Genomic DNA, 22,179 nt, shown 5'->3' on the forward strand with positions numbered 1-22,179 from the left:
ATCTGTGCAGCATCAAGTAGAGGCAAAAGTAGATTCCATCGCTTGATGGGAGTAGTGTCAGAGGGACTTACTAAATTTGAGCAAAAAGAAGTTGGGCAGCGTGATGGTTTTTGATGTGACACTTTGCATGGCTACAGTGTCCTGCCATTCAGTGAAACACGAATTTAGGTGTTTTCTAGATATTATTAACGTGCACAAACTCAGGGGCATCTGGGTGGCTCAGTGGGTTAAGCCTCTGCCTTTGGCTCAGGTCATGATCTCAGGGTTCTGGGATCAAGCCCCACATCGGGCTCTCTGCTCAGTGGGAAGCTGCTTCCCCCCCTTCTCTCTCTCTCTGCCTGCCTCTCTGCCTAGTTGTGATCTTTGTCTGTCAAATAAATAAATAAAATCTTAAAAAAACAAGAAAGGACAGATTATTTTATCTCACACTCTCATCTCTTAAGAGGGAAACAAAATACCTATAGGACTTTCAGGCATCTGAAAGCAGACTGTCCCACTGTCCCCACTGGGCAAGCTGTTCCAACCCATCTACTACATGGAACAGAAGGCTGTCAGCTCTGAGTGGAACACCGGGCCGGGAAAAGACTCAGCAGCAGCCACTGGGACCATCTGACCCGCTAGACTTGACAGCATTGGGAGTGGCTGGTCTGGACGCCACCATTCACAGTGAAGAGAAATCAGGCAATAATATCTTTACTATGATGGTGGCAAAATGCTGGTTTTTCCAACTCCAGTGCTGGGGGGTCTGGTAAGCAACATATTTATTTTTCACAGTTCTGGAAGCTGGAATTCCAAGATCAAGGCACCCGCAGATACAGTGCCCATTGAGGAAGAACCTGCTTCCTGGTTCTCAGATGGCTGTTCTGTTTGTGCGTTTCCCCACAGTTACAGGGAGGTAAACAGTGATTACGTATCCAAGAAATCGATCAAATCTCAATGGGTTGATCAAAATCGACATCCAGTGGGGGATGGACGGCTCGTCTGTGCCTCCAAATATGAAACCCTGAACAGGCATTAAAGATTATTTAAAGGAGCCTGGGTGGCTTCATCAGTGAAGCTGTCTGCCTTCAGCTCAGGTCAAGATCCCAGGGTTCTGGGATGGAGCCTCGCATCCGGCTCCCTCCCTCGCCTCCCACCTCGTTTTCTCTCTTGCGCGCTCTCTCTCTCTCTCTCTCTCTCTCTCAAGTAAATCAAATCTTTTTTTTTAACGGGATTATTTAAATAATGGAGAACAAAGCTTGTATGGCATTTAATTATTTTTTTAAAAGATTTTATTTATTCGACCGACAGATCACAAGTAGGCAGAGAGGCAGGCAGAGAGAGAGAGAAAGAGAGAGAGAGGAGGAAGCAGGCTCCCTGCTGAGCAGAGAGCCTGATGGGGGGCTTAATCCCAGGACCCTGGGATCATGACCTGAGCCAAAAGCAGAGGCTTAACCCACTGAGCCACCCAGGGGCCCCTTGCACGGTAATGAGCCATTTGGTTCATCAGCATAAGACAGAAAAATTATAACCCAAACCTTCCCACCCTCACACAAAGGCTATGAACAGGAAGGTTTTAGGGTAGCCTTACCGGACTCCCATTCCTGTGACCAACGACATAAACGAGGCTGGCCCCCCAAAAACCAAAGGCACAGGTAAGACCTTAACGAGGTTAAGCTCAAAGGTACCCTCTGCGTAAACCTAAGGGTCTACTTATATCGAGAAAGTTCCTGGTCAGGTTCCCGCGAGGGGTCCAATACGCTAATAATGGAAAGGGGGCGGGGAATGCCTCATCCTGATTGGCTGGAAGGGCCTCGTTCTGATTGGTCAGAAGGGCCTCGCCCTGATTGGGTGAGATTGCCAGGCCGCTCAGGCAGTTCATTGGTGGATTTTGGAGCCGGGTCCTGAGTTTTAGGGTTGGCTGGTGCTGGGGGCTTGCCTACAAGCTGCTTCTGTTCTGGAAGGTGCGGCTTAGCTGGAGCAGCTCCCGGGGAGCGCCCCGGGTCCCTGATGTTTGCCGCTTAGGGCTCGTTCCCCTGAATCCTAACTGTCTCATAGGACAGCAGTGTTTCCCCAATAGGAAGTCTAAAGCCCCTCTGCTCTAGTGTTTGTCTTCAGGGATTATGTGCACGCGCGTCAGCGGAGACTTCCTAGGATGTGATTGCACGGAGGTCGGGTAGGAATGGGACGCAGCCTTAGCCCATCTCCCAGGAGCCCCAGGGCCCAAGGCCACCTCCCAGAGGAGAACGAGAGACCAGGGAAGTGAGGCTACACGGACACCAACCGTCTTCCCTCCTCTGCGGAGGTGTGAGGTCTGCACAGTAAGGAGACTGATTCAGTCCATGCATTTTCTTCCAAGTGGTAGGCTGAGGGCATTGTCCCATTTACAGATGAGGAAAGGGACACTCAGAGAGATAAGGTGACTTAACCAAGGCCTCCTAGTAGGGTAGGGGCAGAGCCCAGCCTTGAACCCTGCAGTACTACCTCCGACCATAGCCCTGTTCTGTTTTTGCTTACTTACACTATACAAACGGGGTGGGCTTGAAATCTTCACACCTGGTCATCATGTCTTCAGTTGGAAGGGGAGGTAAATTACGCGCTGGTGATTAAAAGAAGGGCCAGAGAGCACCTCGGTGGTTCAGTTGGTTAAGCAGCTGCTTTCGGCTCAGGTCATAATCCTAGAGTCCTGGACTCAAGTCCCGCATCAGGATCCCTGCTCCGTAAGGAGGATGCTTCACTCTCTACCCCTCCCCCTCTCATGCTCTCTCTAACTCTTTCTCTCTCTTCAAGTAAATAAATAAAGTATTTTTTATTTTTAAATAAAGATTTTTCCTTATTTATTTGACAGACAGAGATCACAAGTAGGCAGAGAGGCAGGCAGAGAGAGAGGGGGAAGCAGACTCCCTGATGTGCAGAGAGCCGGATGCGGGACTCAATTCTAGGACCCTGAGGTCATGACCCAAGGCAGAGCCACTGGGTCACCCAGGCGCCCAAATAAATAAAGCCTTTTTTAAAAAATAAACAAAAGAAGGGTCAGAGGAGTTGCCAAAATACTTAGCAAATTTTTAAAAACACAGGGGGCTCTGGAAAATTCCCAACTGTAATGATGGAAAGTGGAAACATTCCAACCCTGAAAGTGGGTGAACCAGTGAGGCTTCTCCAGCCCTGCTCCTCTCCTAGGACTCCCAGGCTTGGCCTCCTGCCCTCCACTGCAGGAGAGATCCCTTATTTATAGCTTCAGTTTCTCTGCCTCTGTCAATGGAAACTGAGAAACAAAACTGTGTTTTAATATACTGGGTTATCAGCATCAACCTGGGCGCAGTGCAGAGACTTTAACTAGGCTCGATTAGGTGGTAGAATTTGTGCCTCTGCCAAATCCTCACTCATTTTTTTTTTCTTTCCTATTCTGACATCAACACTGCAATGTAGGTGGAATGACCCCCATTTTACACAGGAGGCCCAGAGAGGTTGAGAACTTTCCCATGGCCACACAGCAGCAGTGGCAAGGCCAGCATCCGCGCTGGGGTGTTGGACCCATCATCCCTCTCCAGTTGGGTACAGCAATGGGGAGTGGGGTATGTGTTCCTGGATAATCAGGATCCAGGGCCTAAAAGACTCAGCTTGAAACAGGAAAGGGAAAGAATTAAGATATCCTTAGTGCTCACAGCCCCTGTCTGTGCAGTGACCCCAGCAGTCATGGTGTTGAAATTTGTTTTTCTAGGAAAGACTGCATTATGCTGCTTTACAAACACTGAGTTCTAAGGTCAGCTCAAATAGCAACACTCTGTTTCAGAAAATCCCTCCAAGTGCTCACAACTGTGGGAAAGGAAGTGACTGTGGGAAGTTCGGGGCACCCTAGGGGGGCTCAGCAAGTTCCCCCACTACTTAGGGGAGGGTACCCAGGGGTTGTGATATTATTAAATATTAAATTAAAAAACTATAAATTTTTTCCTCTTTCTTCATCTTGTTTTTTGTTTGAGAACAATTATTTGACTTATCCTTTATGTAAGCATCTTTGTAGTCCCTTTCTGTCTCCATGTCTCCCCATTCTCCCAATGCAACCACTCATCTTCCATCACTCTTACTTAATTTTCATTTACTAGAATTTTAAAAGTAACTCTATATCGCTTCTTGGCCTTTTTGTTAAGATCAAGTGTAAAAAAGTAGATATAACCGTACAGTATGTACTATTTTCTGTTCAGCCTCTTTCATGCAACATAACATTTTGAGATGTATCTGTTTGTTCCAATGTCAATGATTTGGTCTAGATGGCATTACATGCTACCCTTTGTTCACGCATTCATCTCCTGACACACGTCTGAGTTGTTCCCAGTTGTGTGTTTGAAATAAAATTGCTATGGACATGCCTGGAAAAGTCACTGTGTGGGCACACACTTTCATTTCTCTTCGTTAATACCTAGGTCTGGAATGCCAGATCATAGACTGAGTATATGTTCAACTCTTTAAGACACTGTCAAACAATTTCCCGAAGGGGTTGTATTATTTTGCATTCTCACCAACAGCATGGGAGATATCCAGCTCCCCCTGCCAAGGGTTCTTAATTCCTGGTTTGTCTTTTCAACATTTTCTTCTTCTTCTACTACTTCTTTCTTTCTTTCTTTTGCAAAATCACAACGAGTAAAGGCTGTTTGCCTTAGTAAAACTAACTAAATGTGGTGATAATTTAAATTTAAAAAATTATGTATTTGAGAGAGAGAGACAGACAGGGAGAGCACAGGCAGGGGCAGAGGCATGGGGAGAGGGAGAAGCAGGCTCCCTGGGAGCCCAACGTGGGGCTCCATCTCAGGACCCTAGTGTCATGACCTGAGCTGAAGGCAGACACTTAGCCAACTGAGCCACCCAGGTGCCCCTAAATTTGGTGATAATTTAAAAAGTGAAATAAAGCGGCTCCTGGCTGGCTCAGTCCGTAGAGCAAGTGACTCTTGATCTGTGGGTTGTGAGTTCGAGTGCCACATAGAGCTTACTTCCAAAAAAATTGAAATAAAAAGTAGAAATCACCAATAGTCATGCCATTCTAATTATATTTATGTATTTTCCTTTAGAATTTTTCAGGTGTATGCACAAGCAAAGACACCTTACTGAGGAGGTAAATAAGCATAACTACCTAAGTAAGCAATGACCTTACTGCTAGACATTTGTGTTGTTTCTATTTGTGTTCTTTTATGTCACACCCAGTTGTAAAAAAAAAAAAAAAATCCTGTGCATCTTTTTTTTTTCTTTAAAGATTTTACTTATTTATTTGACAGAGAGATCACAAGTAGGCAGAGAGAGAGAGGGAAGCAGGCTCCCCGCTGAGCAGAGAGCCTGATTCAGGGCTCAATCCCAGGACCCTGGGATCATGACCTGAGCCGACAGCAGAGGCTTAACCCACTGAGCCACCCAGCCAGGCACCCCACATCTTTTTATTTTTTTTTAAGAAATTAACATTTTAGAGAGCAGGAGAGGGAGAAGCAGATTTCCACTGAGAAGGAAGCCATGCAGGATTCCATCCCAGGACCCTGGGATCTTGACCTAAACCAAAGGCATTTGCTTAACCAACTGAGCCACCCAGGTGCCTTCAAGTCAACGTTTACATGTTAAGGAATTTACATGTTAAGGAATTAGAAAAATAACAAACCCAGAGTTAGAAGAAAGAAGGAGATAATAAAGATTAAAGAGGATATCAGTGAAATAGAGACTAGGAAAACAGTAGATAAAATCCACAAAATCAAACGTTTGAAAAGATCAACAAAATGGACAAATTCTACCTCAACAGATCAAAGAAAAAAGAGGGAAGACACAAAGGAGTAAATTCTGAATTCAAAGTGGAAACATTGCTACCTGCTTTACAAAAAGAAAAGGGATTATAAGAGAATAGTGGGAGCTGGGGCGCCTGGGTGGCTCAGTGGGTTAAAGCCTCTGCCTTCCAGGTCATGATCCCCAGAGTCCTGGGATCGTGCCCCCCATGGGGCTTTCTGCTCGGCGGGGAGCCTGCTCCACCCCCCCCCGCCCCCGGCCTGCCTCTCTGCCTACTTGTGATCTGTCAAATAAATAAATAAAATCTTTAAAAAAAATGAGAATAGTGCGAGCAAAGCACACCTGCAAATGAGGTAATTCAGGGGAAATGCAAAATTCGGTTCCAGTGATTCAGCAGACGGCCAGCAGGGGACACACGCCAACGCTGCAAAACTCTGTGCACTGCGCCTAATGACCACAAGAGGGCGCGCGAACCTGCCTTTTCTGATCCACGTAGGGTTTGCATGTTGTGTCTGGGCTGGGGCTTGAACCCCCGGTGGCTGGGCTTGAACCCCCGGTGGCTGGGCTTGAACCCCCGGTGGCGGGGCTTGAACCCCCGGTGGCGGGGAGGAAAGCGTTGGGTGTCCCCAGCCCACGCGGCCCAGCAGGGGGTTTTGTCCGCAGCGTCTCCAGGCACCTTTCTCTTAAATAGCGAATGCAGGAGCTTTTATTGTCTGGAGTGTCCCCATGTGTCCTATAATTTACTTCCCACATAATTTTAAGTTCAGCATATACCAAAAGAAAGTGGATTATGAATGGGCCCTCCTGGCTTTAATGGAAGCACACTCATCAATTCATAACTTTCAAAACAGGCTTCTTACCTGATCTCGTTCTCACCTGAGATGATGGACATGTTTGACGATGGCTCATGACCCGGTGGCCGTCTTCGATGCTTGGTCAGTTCATTTCGGCTTTCTCTCTGGCCCCATGGAGACAGGTGGTGGGTAGAAATTACATTATTAAGTCCGCTTCCTAATGGGAAAAAGAAGTTGGCAACACTTGTCAACTGGTGTTTGGAGTTTGAAACATTACCTTTTATTTTTTTTTAATTTAATTTTATTTTTTAATAAATATTTTATTTATTTGACACAGAGAGAGATCACAAATAGGCAGAGAGAGAGGAGGAAGCAGGCAGAGAGCCCAATGCAGGGCTCAATCCCAGGACCCGGAGATCATGACCTGAGCCAAAGGCAGAGGCTTTAACCCACTGAGCCACCCAGGCACCCAAGAACATTATCTTTTAGATTTCAATACCAACTCTGGCATTGTTTGAGGACTTGACATTTACACCAGGGAGGAAGCTTATGGGTATAGGGTGTAGAGAGAACACCAGGGCAGCCTTCTATCTGTGTAGCTGGAGAGGTCGCTCAAGGATTAATTTAGTGGACATCTTGTGCAGCTATTACATGAGATTGGAACCAAGAGGAAAAGTCACTTTTATTTGCTGAGAAAGTTTGAGGGTTTCGGTTTGAGATACATTTCCTTTTAACTTCCTGTAGCGCTTGCAAGTCGAGATAATACTGCAGGAATGAAATAGGGATGTGAGTTTGTAGACACTGTCCCCGCAGAACTCACAATGGAAGACTCAAGCCACTGAAGAAATAAATGCTCAAGTCAGAGGAGAGCACAGGGCTGGGGCAATGTTTGAAGGGTTTGACTGGTCCTTTTGAGGGAGATCTTGCAGAAGACACTGGCAAGAAGTGTTTAGGGTAGCCTGGAGACAGGAACCTGAGATGTCTGAGGACCCCAGGAAATAGAACGATCTCAAAAGGAGATCAGGGAGGGATGCCTGGGGGGCTTGGTCTGTTAAGCATCCGTTATCCGCTTAGGCTGAGGTCTTGATCCCAGCGTCCTCGGATGGAGCCCCGCCTCAGGCTCCCTGTTCGAGGAGAGCCTGTTTCTCCCTCTCCCTCTGCTGCACCCCCTGCTTGTTCTCTCTCTCCCTCTCTCTGTCATTTATAAGTAAATGAAACCTTAAAAAAAAATAAGGAGGAGAAGTGGGGGGCTCCTTCGTGAGCAGCGGATTCAATGCCCTGGGAGTTCCCACATGGTCAGAGAACCTGTGATTGTGGGAATAAGCTAGAAGGAGGTTATGGAAAGAGGGAGGGATCTCAGATGGTGGAGAAGTGAAAACCCAGCATAACCTGGGCCAGTTGTACACCGTGAAGATGCATGTGTTTAGGAATTTGAGCTCCAGAGAAAGGCAGAGAGATCCTAATTCTAGCTACCTCATAATTTAGCCACATAGATCTGTTACTAAACCTCTCTGAACTGTGTCCACCTCATTTGGAAATGGGCAGCTAATCTCCAAGTAGCCTCACTTTGAGAATTAAATAAGCAAATGCGTATAAAATCTCCATGAACATAGTCTCTATCAATATAATTGTTAGGGCTTTTTTTTTTTCCCTCCTCTTTGGTGCTCCTCAGCTTCAAAGGGCTGACTTAATTCTGCTTCTTACTGCGGTACACGGTCCTCAGTTCACCAGTTCACCCGTGTGGTTTCTGTAAGCCTTTTTTTTTTTTTTTTAAAAAAGATTTCATTTATTTATTTTTGAGAGATTGAGAGAGAGAGCATGAGCAGGGGGGAGGGGCAGAGGGAGAAGCAGACTCCCCAGGGAGCAGGGACTCAAACTCGGGCTTCTCCCAAAACCCTGAGATCATGACCTGAGCCCAAGGCAGATGCTTAACCATTGAACCCACTGAGCCAGCAAGATGCCCCGGGTTTATGTAATTCTTAATATATTAGGGAGGTACTATAGTTTACAAAGACCTCACATATACAAACGATGAAATGCAGGGTGTTCCTGCCGATGGGGCAGGATTTCACCTGTTACTTTACTAAGGTATCGGGGGTGCCAACTTAATGCCCCCCAGAACCCCTTCTTCACTCCGTGTTTTATGAACTTGCTGCCCTTTGGGAACTGTGGGAACACCACAGTGGCACTATGACTTGGGTCCACTGGCTGACTTCTTGTGCTAGGGATCCTAGACCTGGGCTTGCACCGTGGGAGTCCCTAAATCCCGAGACTCTGATGAGTCTTAAAAGGAATCCCACAGCGATTTGGGCAGAAATCTGAATCCTTGGGGGTGGAGCTGGGGGTTAGGACTGAGACACTGACATTGTCTGATTCCTTCATGGGGGGCAGCCAGGATGACTGGGGTCCACTGATCTCAGAGGGCTGGAGTGACACATGGTGGGGGGGTAGTGGAGGGGGGGATTCCCGAGCATCTCTAAAGACATTAGACAGGGTGCCTGGGTGGCTCAGTGGGTTAATGCCACTGCTTTCGGCTCAGGTCATGATCCCAGGGAACTGGGATCTAGCCCCTCATTGGGCTCTCTGCTCAGTGGGGAGCCTGCCCCCCCCCCCCCGCCTACTTGCGATCTCTCTGTGTCAAATAAATAAATAAAATCTTAAAAAGGGGGGGCGCCTGTGTGGCTCGGCGGGTTGAAGCCTCTGCCTTCCGCTTAGGTCCCGATCCCAGGCTTTTAGGATAGAGCCCCACATCGGGCTCTCTGTTCTGCAGGGAGCCTGCTTCCTCCTCTCTCTCTGCCTGCCTCTCTGCCTACTTGTGATCTCTGTCTGTCAAATAAATAAATAAATATAAAACAAAAAACAAACAAACAAAAAAGAAAGACATTAGAGAACCAGCGTTCATACGCCAAACCAGGAACAGTTCAATCTGAGAAATTTGAGAATGGTCTCTTGGTCCGTAGGCATCTAAAATGCGAGGTGTGTCAGGGTCTCCTAGAATTTGGGGTCAAGGAGGGAATTGAATAATACCTCTGACAACAGAGAACCTGAAAGCAGGAAATTATTTTCATTTTCTTTTCTGTAAAATGGGGATATTAATGTGTCCTTTATGAGCAGCCAAAGCCTTCTGAATTGTGACCCTAAGGAGGGCAGTGTTCCCTCAGATGAGGCTTTGGGGGTTCCTGGTTGGCATGTCTGGGAGCTATGGGCAAGTTCCTGGCTCGGCTTTGCCCACTTAGTGCTCAAACTGGCCCTGAGATCGAGAAAGGCAGGCGTGGGCTGAGTTTCTGACCGTGAGTCCCCAGGTGAGGAGAGGGACTTTTTCTTTCTCCTACAATGACATCTCTGCTGGGGACCACGAGCACGCTGCTCTTGGCCTTCAGAGTGGCCCCTGGAGGTGCTCAAGCATTTGAGGTCCAGTCGGTTCCCCCAGGACTCTGGGCTATATACTGGGTCATACATTGATCAAAACCTAGTCTCCTTTCCAAAATGACTCTGCCTTGTTCCAAGCTCTATGAAGGCTGTCTTGAACTCAGAGTGTTGCCTTTTTGCCCCCAAGACCAGGTTTGGAGAGGGAAAGCTTCCTTAAGTAACTGTGATGGTGGGTGTAATTGACTAAGGGCGTGGTGCTCCCCGGGGACAGGAGAGGGAAGAGAGTGTCCCAGTCTAATGGGGAAGGCGATCTTTCAGAAGTGTCCATCAACCCAGCGTCAGGTGCTAGCGTGAGTCCTCTGTAGGGAAAGAGCATGAGGGGAGCACAAGGGAGGGCAGCGGTGAGACCTCAGGGTGGGACCCTGGCGTGAATTCGTGTTCAGAGACTATAGACTATTAACACAGGATGGATGCCGTAATCACTGTAATCACAGTGACCCCACAGGTCATGGGAACTGTCCCTCCCTCTCTCCCCTTTAGCTCCCTCTATGAGAAGGAGAACTCAAAAAAAAAAAAAATAGGTATTTTAAGGAAGGATAAGAAGCAAAGACACAGATGCCTGGGTGGCTCAGTGGGTTAAGCTTCTGCCTTTGGCGCAGGTCATGATCCCAGGGTCCTGGAATCGAGCCCCTCACTGCACTCTCTGCTCAGCAGGGAGCCTGCTTCCCCCTCTCTCTGCCTGTCTCTCTGCCTACTTGTGATCTCTGTCTGTCAAATAAATAAATAAAAATCTTAAAAAACAAAAACCAAAAAAAGCAAAGTCATTTGCGATTTCATCTCACATTTGTACTGGCTTAGAATGCCCTCCAAAGCAAACAGTGGGCTCCATTTGTTTCCAATCAAATCTTTGGAGATAAAAAGCAGTTGGCTCAGGTTCTGTCCAGAGAACATCTCTCCAGCTAGGGAAGCAGCTCCTGTGGCCCCAATTGGCTGGAGCTAAGGAAAGCACCTTCACTGGGAGAGAAAATGGGGGGGTGACAAAATGTATCAAATGCAGTGTGCAAGGCTCTGCCATCTTTAATGCTTCCTTTCCTTTTCTCTTCATTTCTTTTTAAAGGTTTTATTAATTCATTTGAGCACAAGCAAGGGGAGCAACAGAGGGAGAGGGAGAAGCAGGGAGCTCAATGCTGGGCTCGATCCTATGACCCTGAGCCCATTTGACAGGAGAGACTGAGCACAAGCAAGGGGAGCAACAGAGGGAGAGGGAGAAGCAGGGAGCTCAATGCTGGGCTCGATCCTATGACCCTGAGACCACAACCAGAGCCAAAAGCAGATACTTAACCAATTGAGCCACCCAGGCACCCCACAAATAGACGTTTTAAAATCTGGTTTATAAATAAACAAAAAGAAAACATTTTAAATTCACATAAGAAACTTGAAGGATGTTACTAAAATTTTATAACTAATAAAAGTTTGCCCAGAACCAATTCTCAGGCTGTCTTACGTACACAATGGATTCTTTGAATGTCGGACTCTTGAAAGGTGGAAAAATGGAAGGGATCTCCAAGTGTTTGTTTGGGATCACATCAAAATGTTAATTATAGGAGTTTTAAGTGCATAGAAAAGGTGTTTTCTGTCCTAGCGGTGGAGGTAAGATCCATTTCAGAAGTTCAAATTGAAACTCACACTGAAATGTGGGATCGCTAGCGATTAGTACCTGGGTTCATGGTTGTTCTATGGTTCACAACAACAAGGGAACCACATGGGAAAGGGGGAGAAAAACATCACTGCTTCTAAACTCTGGAAATGGGGTTGAGAGCTATGCCCCCATGCGGTCCTCCAGCTAATCAATCTGAGAAAGGATTTGTCCACCAGTGACTCGAGAGCAGGACCAAGCTGACTCACTGAGTCTAATTTCAGATGAGGAAGAGGTAAAATCAAGTTTCCTTTGCTTTCGATTTTGTTTTGTTTTAAATTCTGCAGAGCCAGGAAAAGAATCACTCCCGGCAGAACAAAAACATGCCACTGAAAATGATCAAAGGGTTCAGATTCCCCACCCCCCACCCCCCGCCGGAAAATAATAGGAGGAATTCTGCAAGATATGGTCTCTTTGAAGTGTGGAAAGCTTTATGGAGCAAGTAGCTGAATTTAAAAGAGAGGAGAATACAACAGGAACTCAAAATGACAGTGATGGCATAATGACGCCCTCTACTTAAAGAATTTTATTTACTTATTTGAGAGAGAGAATGAGCACGAAGGCACAGGCAGGGCGAACAGCAGAGGGAGAAGCTGACTCCCCTGCGCAGCGGAGAGCCTGATGCAGGGCTCGATTCCAGGACTCTGGTATCATGACCTTAGCCAAAGGCAGATGTTTAATCCACTGAGCCACCCAGGCACCCTACAATGCCCTCTATTTAAAGAGCAGGACTGAAGTTGTAGAAAATGGAATCCCAGTTGATGGGCAAAGATATCCCTAAATGCAGGGAAAATAGGAAAACACAAGAAACAATTGGAGAGATTATAGATGCAGAATACAGAGAAGCCCAATTATCCATCCACTTGGTGGTAATTACCACCATATGGAAGGGTAAAAAAAAGAACGGAAAAGCAAGACTCAAAAAATACACCAGAAAACTTTTCTAAAATGGGCGAATGAAAAACATTCTTTTTAAAACTATAGGTTTCAAAACAATTTACGTTTTATTTTCTGTACCTGTTTTCTATTGTGTGGTTGGTCTTTTAAAAGAAAATTGCTCAAAAAAAAAAATTGCTCTTCTGGTGCTGAGTTTTGTGATGGGGGAGGGGCGGGGGGTGGTTGCGGAGGGCGAGAGGTAGGGGGGAGGTGGGCAGGGTCTCTTGTCGGGGGAGTCCAGTCCCCCCAGGTGCTGCCCACATCAGCGCCGCGGACTGGGAAAAGGTCACCGCCGGGCCCCCCGAAGCTCAGATCTCTGGTTTCTTTACTGCAAGAGAGTTAGCAGCAGAAACTCCCTTGGCGTCTCTGCAGGGACGAAATTACAAAACACCTAACCCTTTCATTTCCTTGCGTGGGAGAGAAAACGGGTGGTCGTGACCCCGACGTGACTTGAACACGCAACCTTCTGATCTGGAGTCAGACGCGCTACCATTGCGCCACGAGGTCACCGGGCAAAAGTGACTTTTGATCTTTTAAGACTCTTCCAGCCTACACCTGCCCTCCCCCCTCCGTCGCGTCCCTACGTAGCTCCTGCGCTTTGCGAGGGAGCCGCAGGGCGGACAGAGCCGAGGCGCGGGCGCAGGGCTGCACCCCAAGAAGGCGGGGCCCCCTGCCGCCACCTGCCCGTCCGGCCGCTCGGCCCCCGCGGGGGACAGTCGGGCTCCAGGCCGGGCGCGACGGCCCCCGGGGCCCCCGGAGCCAACGGGGCTGCTGTCTCCGGGTGCCACCAGCACTGGGGACCCGGCGGGGACCTGGCCCCCTGGACTCCGGCGGCCGAGAGGAAGCGGTCAGCACCGGGAAGTGAGGGTTGGGAGGACGCTCGACCCCACCGAGGGTTAAAGGGGGAAACAAAAACCCAACCCAAGTGACTTTGGAACTTAGCCTAAAAATGGAATGATCATAAGCCCCTCCCCCCGCCCTGCTCCCACCCCCAGGTATAAAACTAAAAACTCATTTTTGAAAATGTGGATGTTATAGAAGAGTGTAATACAACTGGAAATCAGTGATTTCTTGGATTGCATTTTTATGTATTTCCGCATTTGCTTCTACCCAGGTAGTCACAAGTGTCCTGCTAGAGCTTGGGGACTGTGAGGAACAGCACGGGTTCAGAAAACCGCACGAAACAAAGGTATTGCTTGATGAGTCATCACCGAGGGAACACCCTGGTCCCCGCCCCCGGGTGGAGAAACAGGACTTGAACTCGGGACTCTGAGATCATGCCCTGAGCTGAGATCAAGAGTGGCTCGCTCAGCGCTCAGCGGACCGAGCCTCCCAGACGCCCCCAACTGCTTTCCTTCATAGTTTTATCACTCAAGCGTGTGTCCCTAAACCCTATAGTTCCCTTTTGTAAAACTCACTTTTCACGTGCTGGTGGTTCCCTCTCCCTCCCTTTCTCCTTCACAGAGTCGCTCCCCATCCCAACGAAATGATGCTGTGACATTTCCAGTCCCGCACGCTGGGGGGTTCCTGCTGTCAGCGCGTCTTAGGGCCAGTGATGCTCACTTAGACCACTTAGTTAACACGGTTTCTGCTCTTTCTCCACTGTAATGCTGTTTCCTGCTTTGCAAACGTTTTTATTTTATTTTTAACAAATATTTGGGGGTAAATGCTTTGAAGCTATGCAAATACCCTGTTTCCTCCTCAGACTTGCCCCTACTAATCTTAGCATCCTTTTAAAAAAAAAAAAATATTTTATTTATTTGACAGACAGAGATCACAAGTAAGCAGAGAGGTAGGCAGAAAGAGAGGAGGAAGCAGGCTCCCTGCTGAGCAGAGAGCCCGATGGGGGACTCGATCCCAGGACCCTGAGATCATGACCTGGGCCAAAGGCAGAGGCTTAACCCACTGAGCCACCCAGGTACCCTTAGCATCTATTTTGCCTGCAACAATGATTACACCAGGGTTGGTGTTTGCCTCCTGGTGATTTTTTAAATTTCCTTTTTCCTTCTACATTTGTCATCAGAGTCCTTCTGTAAGAATGAGCTGCCTCTTCCTTCCCATTTATTTGTATATTACATATTCAGTTATTTGCATCAATGCAGACTCAGGTATTTTTAAATTGTATGGATTTAATCCATAGAATATAATTTCTTTCTTTTTTTTTTTTTTAAAGATTATTTATTTTAGAGAGAGAGTGCAAGCATGGGGAGGGGTAGAGAGAGAGGAAGAGAGAGAGTCTCAAGCAGGTGCCATGCTGAGCTCAGATCCTATTGCCTGACTGAATCCCACCACCCCTGAGATCATGACTTGAGCTGAAATCAAGAGATTAACCGACTGAGCCACCCAGGCACCCCTCTCCTGGGTATTTTTTAATTCCGTGCATTTAATCCATAGAATATCTTTTCTTATATTGTTTCCAAAATTGTTCCAGCTTTGGCCATTATGAGCTCTTTCAGGTTGGCACGTTGAATTTTTCAACATGCAACCATCCTCTTTCGAGCACTTCCTTAGTTTCTGGCACAAGATGCCTTGTGTTGTTCCCATGTGGGTCCTGGAATCAAACATTTCTCCAAGGAGCCCTAGTTCCTGTTGTTGGAGTGGTGTTTGAAACCAAGATCTGGGTGTTAGGTGTGTGTACTGCAATGCGGTGTCATTTCCCTTTTCCTTATCTGTGACTTCTCTCCGACACCAAAACACACAGTTCTCAATAGTTTTAATATATGCACTTGCTATAAATATGTATGTACATGTTTGCATGTGTGTATATACATGTGTGTTTCAGAATGACTAATCTATATATCTGTAAGAAAAGATTTATTAAGATGATTAAAAGATATGTATTCATTTCTTTTTGCCTTGGCTTTATAGCCAGAATATTGTTTTGCAAAAGTAATTTAGGTTAGACGTCTCCTTCGAGCCTTTCTCTCTTGTTTATGTTATTTATTTATAATACAGTTAGGCTGTGACTTTTTTTTTTTAAAGATTTTATTTATTTTATTTGACAGACAGAGATTACAAGTAGACAGAGAGGCAGGCAGAGAGAGAGAGAGGAGGAAGCAGGCTCCCTGCTGAGCAGAGAGCCCGATGCAGGACTCGATCCCAGGACCCTGAGATCATGACCTGAGCCAAAGACAGCGGCCTAACCCACTGAGCCACCCAGGTGCCCCTAGGCTGTGACTCTTGTACTCCATTTCTGGTTCACACATGCACACACACCTCCATTGTTTTTCATTATTTAAAAATTTTTTTTGCATATTAAAATATTGCCATACTTCTAAGTGTCAGAGCTATATAAAAGGCTATATTGGGGCGCTTCATGGCTCAGATGGTTAAGCATTTGCCTTTGGCTCAGGTCATGATCACAGGGTTCCTGGATCGAGCCCCGAGTCAGGTTCCCTGCTCACCAAGGAGTCTGCTTCTTCCTCTCTCTCTGCCCTCCCCCTGGCTCATGCTCTCTCTCTCTGTCAAATAAATAAATAAATAAATAAACAAACAAAAAGATTTTATTTGCTTATTTGTCAGAGAGAGAGCAAGCACAAGCAGGGGGAGTGTCAGAGGAAGAGGGAGCAGCAGGCTCCCCACTGAGCAGAGAGCCCGATATGGGACTCAGTCCCAGGACCCTGGGATCATGACCTGAGCTGAAGGCAGAGGCTTTAACCTACTGAGCCACCCAGGCACTCCAGATGCCTATTTTCTTATATCTCCTTATATAAAGGATGGCACGCTATAATTATTTTGCAGTTTGTGTTGCTTTTTTTTAACTCACTAGTTTTTTTTTCTTTTTTTAAACTCACTAGTTTATCCTGGAAATCACTCCGTATCAGTCTTTCGAGAGCTTCCTTAATTCTTTTCCCACACCTATATAGTACTTTGTGCTGGGGATGTAAGCCTACATCCCTGCAGTTTTTACGTAATATTTTCAAGGTCCATACATGTCACAGTCTGTATCAATTCTTCATTCCCTTTTGTTGCCAAATACTATTCCACTGTATAGATAAACCATGTTTTGTTTTTTTAATCGATTTGGTACAATTAAACTCTACCCAAAAGTCAGAGTTTTTTTCAAATCAAGTGGAAACCAGATTCTCCCCCTTGACAGGGTTTGTTGTGTGTGTGGTTTTTTTTTTTTTTTTAATTGTTGAAGGTTGTAGTAGTTGATAGCAAGGGTGTTTGGGTGGCTCAGTCAGTTGAGTCTCTGCCTTTGGCTCAGTTCATGATCCCAGGGTCTTGGGATCGAGCCCCGTGTGAGGTTCTTTGCTTCTCCCTCTCTCTCTGCCTACTTGTGCTTCTCATCAGCTCACTGTCAAAAAATAAAATGTTAAAAATCTAAAAAAAAAAGGACATTATTAATTTCTCTTCTACCTTCCTTAGTTCCTAGTTGATAATATAAAGTGTCTTTCTACTTTTTTTAAAAAAAGATTTTATTTGTTTATTTGACAGAGAGAGATCACAAGTTGGCAGAGAGGCAGAGAGGGAAGCAGGTACCCTGCTGAGCAGAGAGCCTGATGCGGGACCCGATCCCAGGACCTGAAGACCATGACCCGAGCCAAAGGCAGAGGCTTAACCCACTAAGCGACCCAGGCGCCCATGTCTTTCTACATTTTATTTGCAGCAGACCATGATGAATCAACTATATTGATCTTTATATTTAACCATTTGGGGGAGTGGCATTCAACCATTTGTTGAATTTGTGGGTTATCTTTGAACAAAGTTGATTTTTTTGCTTTTCCATTCTTATTCTTCTCTGTTATTCAGTTTGGGCATTTTCTACTTACTTGTGTGTATGTTTTTTTAAGACTTACTTCGTTATTGTAGAGAGCTCAAGTGTATGCACATGTGTGTCTGAGCAGGGGAGGGACAGAGGGAGAGAAGTCATAGACTCCCTGCAGAGCACAGAGCCCAACGGGATCCTGAGATCATGACCTGAGCCAAAATCAAGAGTCAGATGCTTAGCAGTGCCCCACCTCCTTACCTGTTTTCACATTTAGTATGTACTGTTTTCTGCTATGCTAACTCTGGGGCTCATCTTATCCAATAAATTTCAAATATTGTACTTGATTCCACTTGACTTTTGGTGGACTTTGTTTTGAGATACTCTGTCCCACATTTTAAATAAATAGTCCTCGTTTTCTTCTATTTTTATTTTATTTATTTATTTATTTTTAAAGATTTTATTTATTTATTTGTCGGAGAGAGAGGAGCGAGAATGAGCACAGGCAGACAGAGTGGCAGGCAGAGGCAGAGGGAGAAGCAGGCTCCCTGCCAAGCAAGGAGCCCGATGTGGGACTCGATCCCAGGACGCTGGGATCATGACCCGAGCTGAAGGCAGTTGCTTAACCAACTGAGCCACTCAGGCATCCCTATTTTATTTTATTTTTTTAATTTTATTTCTTTATTTGACAGAGATCACAAGCAGGCAGAGAGGCAGGCAGAGAGAGAGGAGGAAGCAGGCTCCCCTCTGAGCAGAGAGCCCAATGTGGGGCTCCATCCCAGGACTCTGGGATCATGACCTGAGCCAAAGGCAGAGACTTTAACCCACTGAGTCACCCAGGTGCCCCTCTTCTATTTTAAAAAAACATAAGAATTGTAACAATTTTGAGACTCTTGAGTGTGAACTCCACTATGTGGATCATTTCTGGATTTAATGTTACTCTCTTTCTTTATTATCACTCACCTATTTTTTCTCTTTTGTGCACTTTGCTTAATTATTTCTCTGGGTGATGTGGGTGATAAAGACAAATTGTAGAGGTTTTAAGTGTTATCTTCCTCTAATGACTTTCATTCTGGCAGACAATTCAGTTACCAGCGGAACCTCAAATCTGGCCAAAGATCGGTTTTCATTTTTATTAAGCTGTGTCTGTTTTAGCTGTGTCTTTATTGCCTGGGCATGGCCCTTATTTGAATAGTGTGATCCTTACTCATCGGTTGTGGACTTTCTGGGGTCTCAATGCCCAGGGTGTTCAGCAAAGTCTGTTCATTTTGGTTGGGCCCAAATTGCATCATGTGGCCTCATGTGTGTCCTCCAGAATCACCCCCCATTTCTCAGGCTTCCCAGCAATTACTCTCCACCAGGCCTCTGGGAGCCCAGTCTCTTACAGATGCAGTGCAAAGGATGCTGTGGCCTCGAGGGCGATTTCCATGCATATTTCTAACGTGGCCTCTCTCGAGTCCTTCCTTGTCTGACACTGGGCCTCTTAAATCCAAATCACAATTCCTAAACTTTGGTCTTTGCTTTTCCTCTCCAGGGAGATGCTGATCTCTTTGGGGCTTCAACTTTCTCCACGGGTTCACGAAATGTTACCAGGGTGAAAGCCGGGAAGGATGTGGGTTCAATTCCTATGCTTTACTTTTTCCAAGGCTCAGAGCCCAAAGTGGTTGTGGGGGGTGGGTGGATGGGGGAGGAACTAGAAAGAGGGTAAAAGGATACAAACTTTCAGTTCTAAGATGGATAAGATTGAGGAACTAATATATAACATGGTGACTATAATTGATAACACTGTACTGTATAATGGAAATTTGCTAAGAGGCTAGATCTTAAACGTTCTCACCAAAAAAAAAAAAAAAAAAAAAAAAATGGAAAGAGAAAAAAGTTAAATATGTGAAGTGATGGATGTATTCATTAACTTGAGGATCTTTTCACGATGTGCACTGTATACTTTAAATATCTTACAATTTTAAGGGTGCCTGGGTGGCTCAGTTGCTCAAGCCTCCAACTCTTGATTTCAGCTCAGGTCATGATCTAAGGATCGTGAAACCAAGCACTGCATTGGGCTCTGTGCTGAGCGTGGAGCCTGTTTAGGATTCTCTCTCTCCTTCTGCCTCTGCCCCTTCCCCCTGCTTATGCATGCTCTCTCTAAAATATAAATGAATACATAAATAATCTTACAATTTTATTTGTCAAGTATACCTCAATAAAGGAAAAAAAATTATAGCCCTGAATTAATTGTTGGCTGGTGTCTTATTATATTCTATATATAATATAGAATATAACATATATAATAATATATATATTATATGGGTGTAGTTGATACCAGTTACTCCACTGTTGCTAAGACAAAAACCCATAGCTATCCTTTTCTAACATCTCATTAGGAAAAATTTCCAACCGACATCCAAGTTGAAATATTTGCAGTAGACTCTTACATATGCAGCTAAATTCTACTATTAACATTTTGCAGTTTACTTACGTTATCACATATTTATTCATTTATCCATCCATTGGTCCATCTTAGTTTTTGATGGACTTCAGTGTAAATTGCAGACATCAGCATACTTGCTGTTAAATATTTCAGGATATACACTGTGAAAATTAATAAATGGAAACCTCATTTAGAATGAAATGGAACGGTTGCGGGCAGGGTGGAGAGAGCAGGAGGAAGGAAGATTTCTCCCTGCTTCACCTCTTGGCAACAGTCCAGCCAATGAGAGACAGCCACAGATCAGCCAATGAGAAGTCCCTATACTTTGAATTCCCAGTTTACTCCAATGGATTTTTAATTTATAACAGACCTTCCCAGCTCCCCCATTTCCTCTGTAAAAAAGGGTCCTGGGTTGCAATTCTTATCTATTCCTAAATAAACCCATCTCTTGCTGGTAAAATAATTGGCAGTTTTATTTGTAAGGTTAGCAATAGGTTACCTAGGGTTTAACATTTTAAACTTTTCCCCCCTTTTAGGTTAAGTTTATAACATAAAATTCACAAATCTGAAGTGTATATTGGTTGAGTTTTACCAAGTGTATGTTCTTGAGCAACCCAAACCCTATCAAGCTATAGAGCATTGACATTACTCTAGAAAGTTCCATCACGGTTCTTTCCAGTCAATTCCCAAACCCAACTCCTAGGTAGAATGACCATTATTATTTTTCCCCAGCACACATTTTTAAAAAAAGAATTATTTTAGAGAGAGAGCATGCACGTGTATGCCAGCAGGGGAGGGGCAGAGGGAGAGAGAAAGAAGCAGACTCCCTGCTGACTGGGGTCCCAAGAACCCAAGCTCATGACTGGCTGAAATCAAGAGTTGGATGCTTAAGACTGAGCTATCCAGGCAACTCCCCCCACCATAAATTATTTTTGCCTGTTCTAGAATTTCAAACAAATGAAATCATACATTCATTATGTGTGTTTTTTTTTTTTTTTTTTTTTTTTTTGTGCTCGCTTCGGCAGCACATATACATTATGTATCCTTTTTTTCTTTTGTAAGGTTTCTTTTACACAGTATGTTTTCATCCACATTAGTAGTTTCTTGTTCCTTTTTATTGCTGAGTGATGTTTTATGGTACAAATATACTACAGGTATACTACTACCATTTCTTTTATTGTTGGAAACTTTGTAGACTCCAAAAAATCAATACTGTCATAAGGATTGACAAATAGATCAATGGAACAGAATATGCCCATGGAACAGTAACACACCCCACTGATACAGTTATTTAGTTTTCTTTTCTTAAAGTATTTTAGGGGCACCTGGGTGACTCAGTCGTTCAGTGTGTGCCTTCGGCTCAGGTCATGATCCCAGGGTCCTGGGATTGAGTCCCACATCAGGCTCCCAGCTCAATGGGAGCTTCCCCCTCTGCCTGTGGCTCCCCGTGCTTGTGCTCACTCTTTCTCTGTCTCTCTGAAAATAAATAAATAAAATATTTAAAAAAAAAAACCTGTCTGAAATCCTACCATTAGATTAGAATCCTTTGATTCATGAAGGGGTCTTTCTTCTCCAAAGAGCTTCTGTGGCTATGAAAGTGGTGATCTCACTGTCACCCTCCATTTCAGAGACAGAGCTCTGGCACAGTGGGAATTCCAGGAATGTTCTGGGAGGATCCCCAGGAGCATGCTCCTATCAACTTGGACAGAGTGGTTAGAGATGTACCATTTTCTCATTGCTTAACTGGCTTAGCGGGTCACCTACACTCACTGGAGAGAGAGCTCCCAGAGAATAAGAAAGGGATAAAGGACCACAAGTCTGTGGTCTGGATTCACTCTAACTTCCTTCCCTTCAACCTTGTAAAGCCATGAGCCTTGACCTTGCAGAAAAACCACTTTGGGGGAGATGACTTTTCCCTCAGAAAACATGAGTCCAGGGTCCAGTTTCCCACCTGAGAAAAGGAAGAGTGGTATTGTCACACCAATTCTATTCTCAAATTTCTAGGTACATATGGGTTTTCCTGAGATACCTACTGCCTGGGGATATGGGATATCAGGATTTTCTCTGGCAATAATATCACTTAAAATGACAGTGTGGAGTTCTGCTTATATGAACAGAGTAGGAGAAACTCCTGGTGCAGATGGGATGGCAGGAGTTGAAAGGTCCCTCTCAAGAATTTGAAACCTGTGGGGTGCCTGGGTAGCTCAGTGGGTTAAAGCCTCTGCCTTTGGCTTGGGTCATGATCTCGGGGTCCTGGGATGGAGCCCCACATCGGGCTCTCTGCTCAGCAGGGAGCCTGCTTCCTCCTCCTCTCTCTCTGCCTGCCTCTCTGCCTACTTGTGATCTCTGCCTGTCAAATAAATTAAAAAAAAATATTTAAAAAAAAAAGGAAAGAAAAAAAATTGAAACTTGTTTACCTCAGTTATTTTGATATTCCCCCCAAACTTGTTTCCTTATGGAAAGAATAAGGTTCCTTTCCCAATTTCTATGGGATACAAAATCCCCAAAA

General features: G+C 45.3%; 1 long non-coding RNA gene and 1 other non-coding gene across 2 annotated transcripts; one reads left to right on the forward strand and one right to left on the reverse strand.

Annotated features, from left to right (window-relative positions):
- Positions 1–12,966: 12,966 nt before the first annotated feature.
- Positions 12,967–13,038, reverse strand: TRNAW-CCA (transfer RNA tryptophan (anticodon CCA)). The gene has a single exon. It is a non-coding gene; the product is annotated as a tRNA-Trp (tRNA).
- Positions 13,039–13,209: 171 nt separating this feature from the next.
- Positions 13,210–17,545, forward strand: LOC131816119 (uncharacterized). Its single transcript, XR_009347950.1, has 3 exons — positions 13,210–13,378; positions 13,646–13,720; positions 16,972–17,545. It is a non-coding gene; the product is annotated as an uncharacterized LOC131816119 (long non-coding RNA).
- Positions 17,546–22,179: the final 4,634 nt, after the last annotated feature.

Source organism: Mustela lutreola, chromosome 15 (assembly GCF_030435805.1).
Source record: "Mustela lutreola isolate mMusLut2 chromosome 15, mMusLut2.pri, whole genome shotgun sequence".
NCBI classification, from domain to species: domain Eukaryota; kingdom Metazoa; phylum Chordata; class Mammalia; order Carnivora; family Mustelidae; genus Mustela; species Mustela lutreola.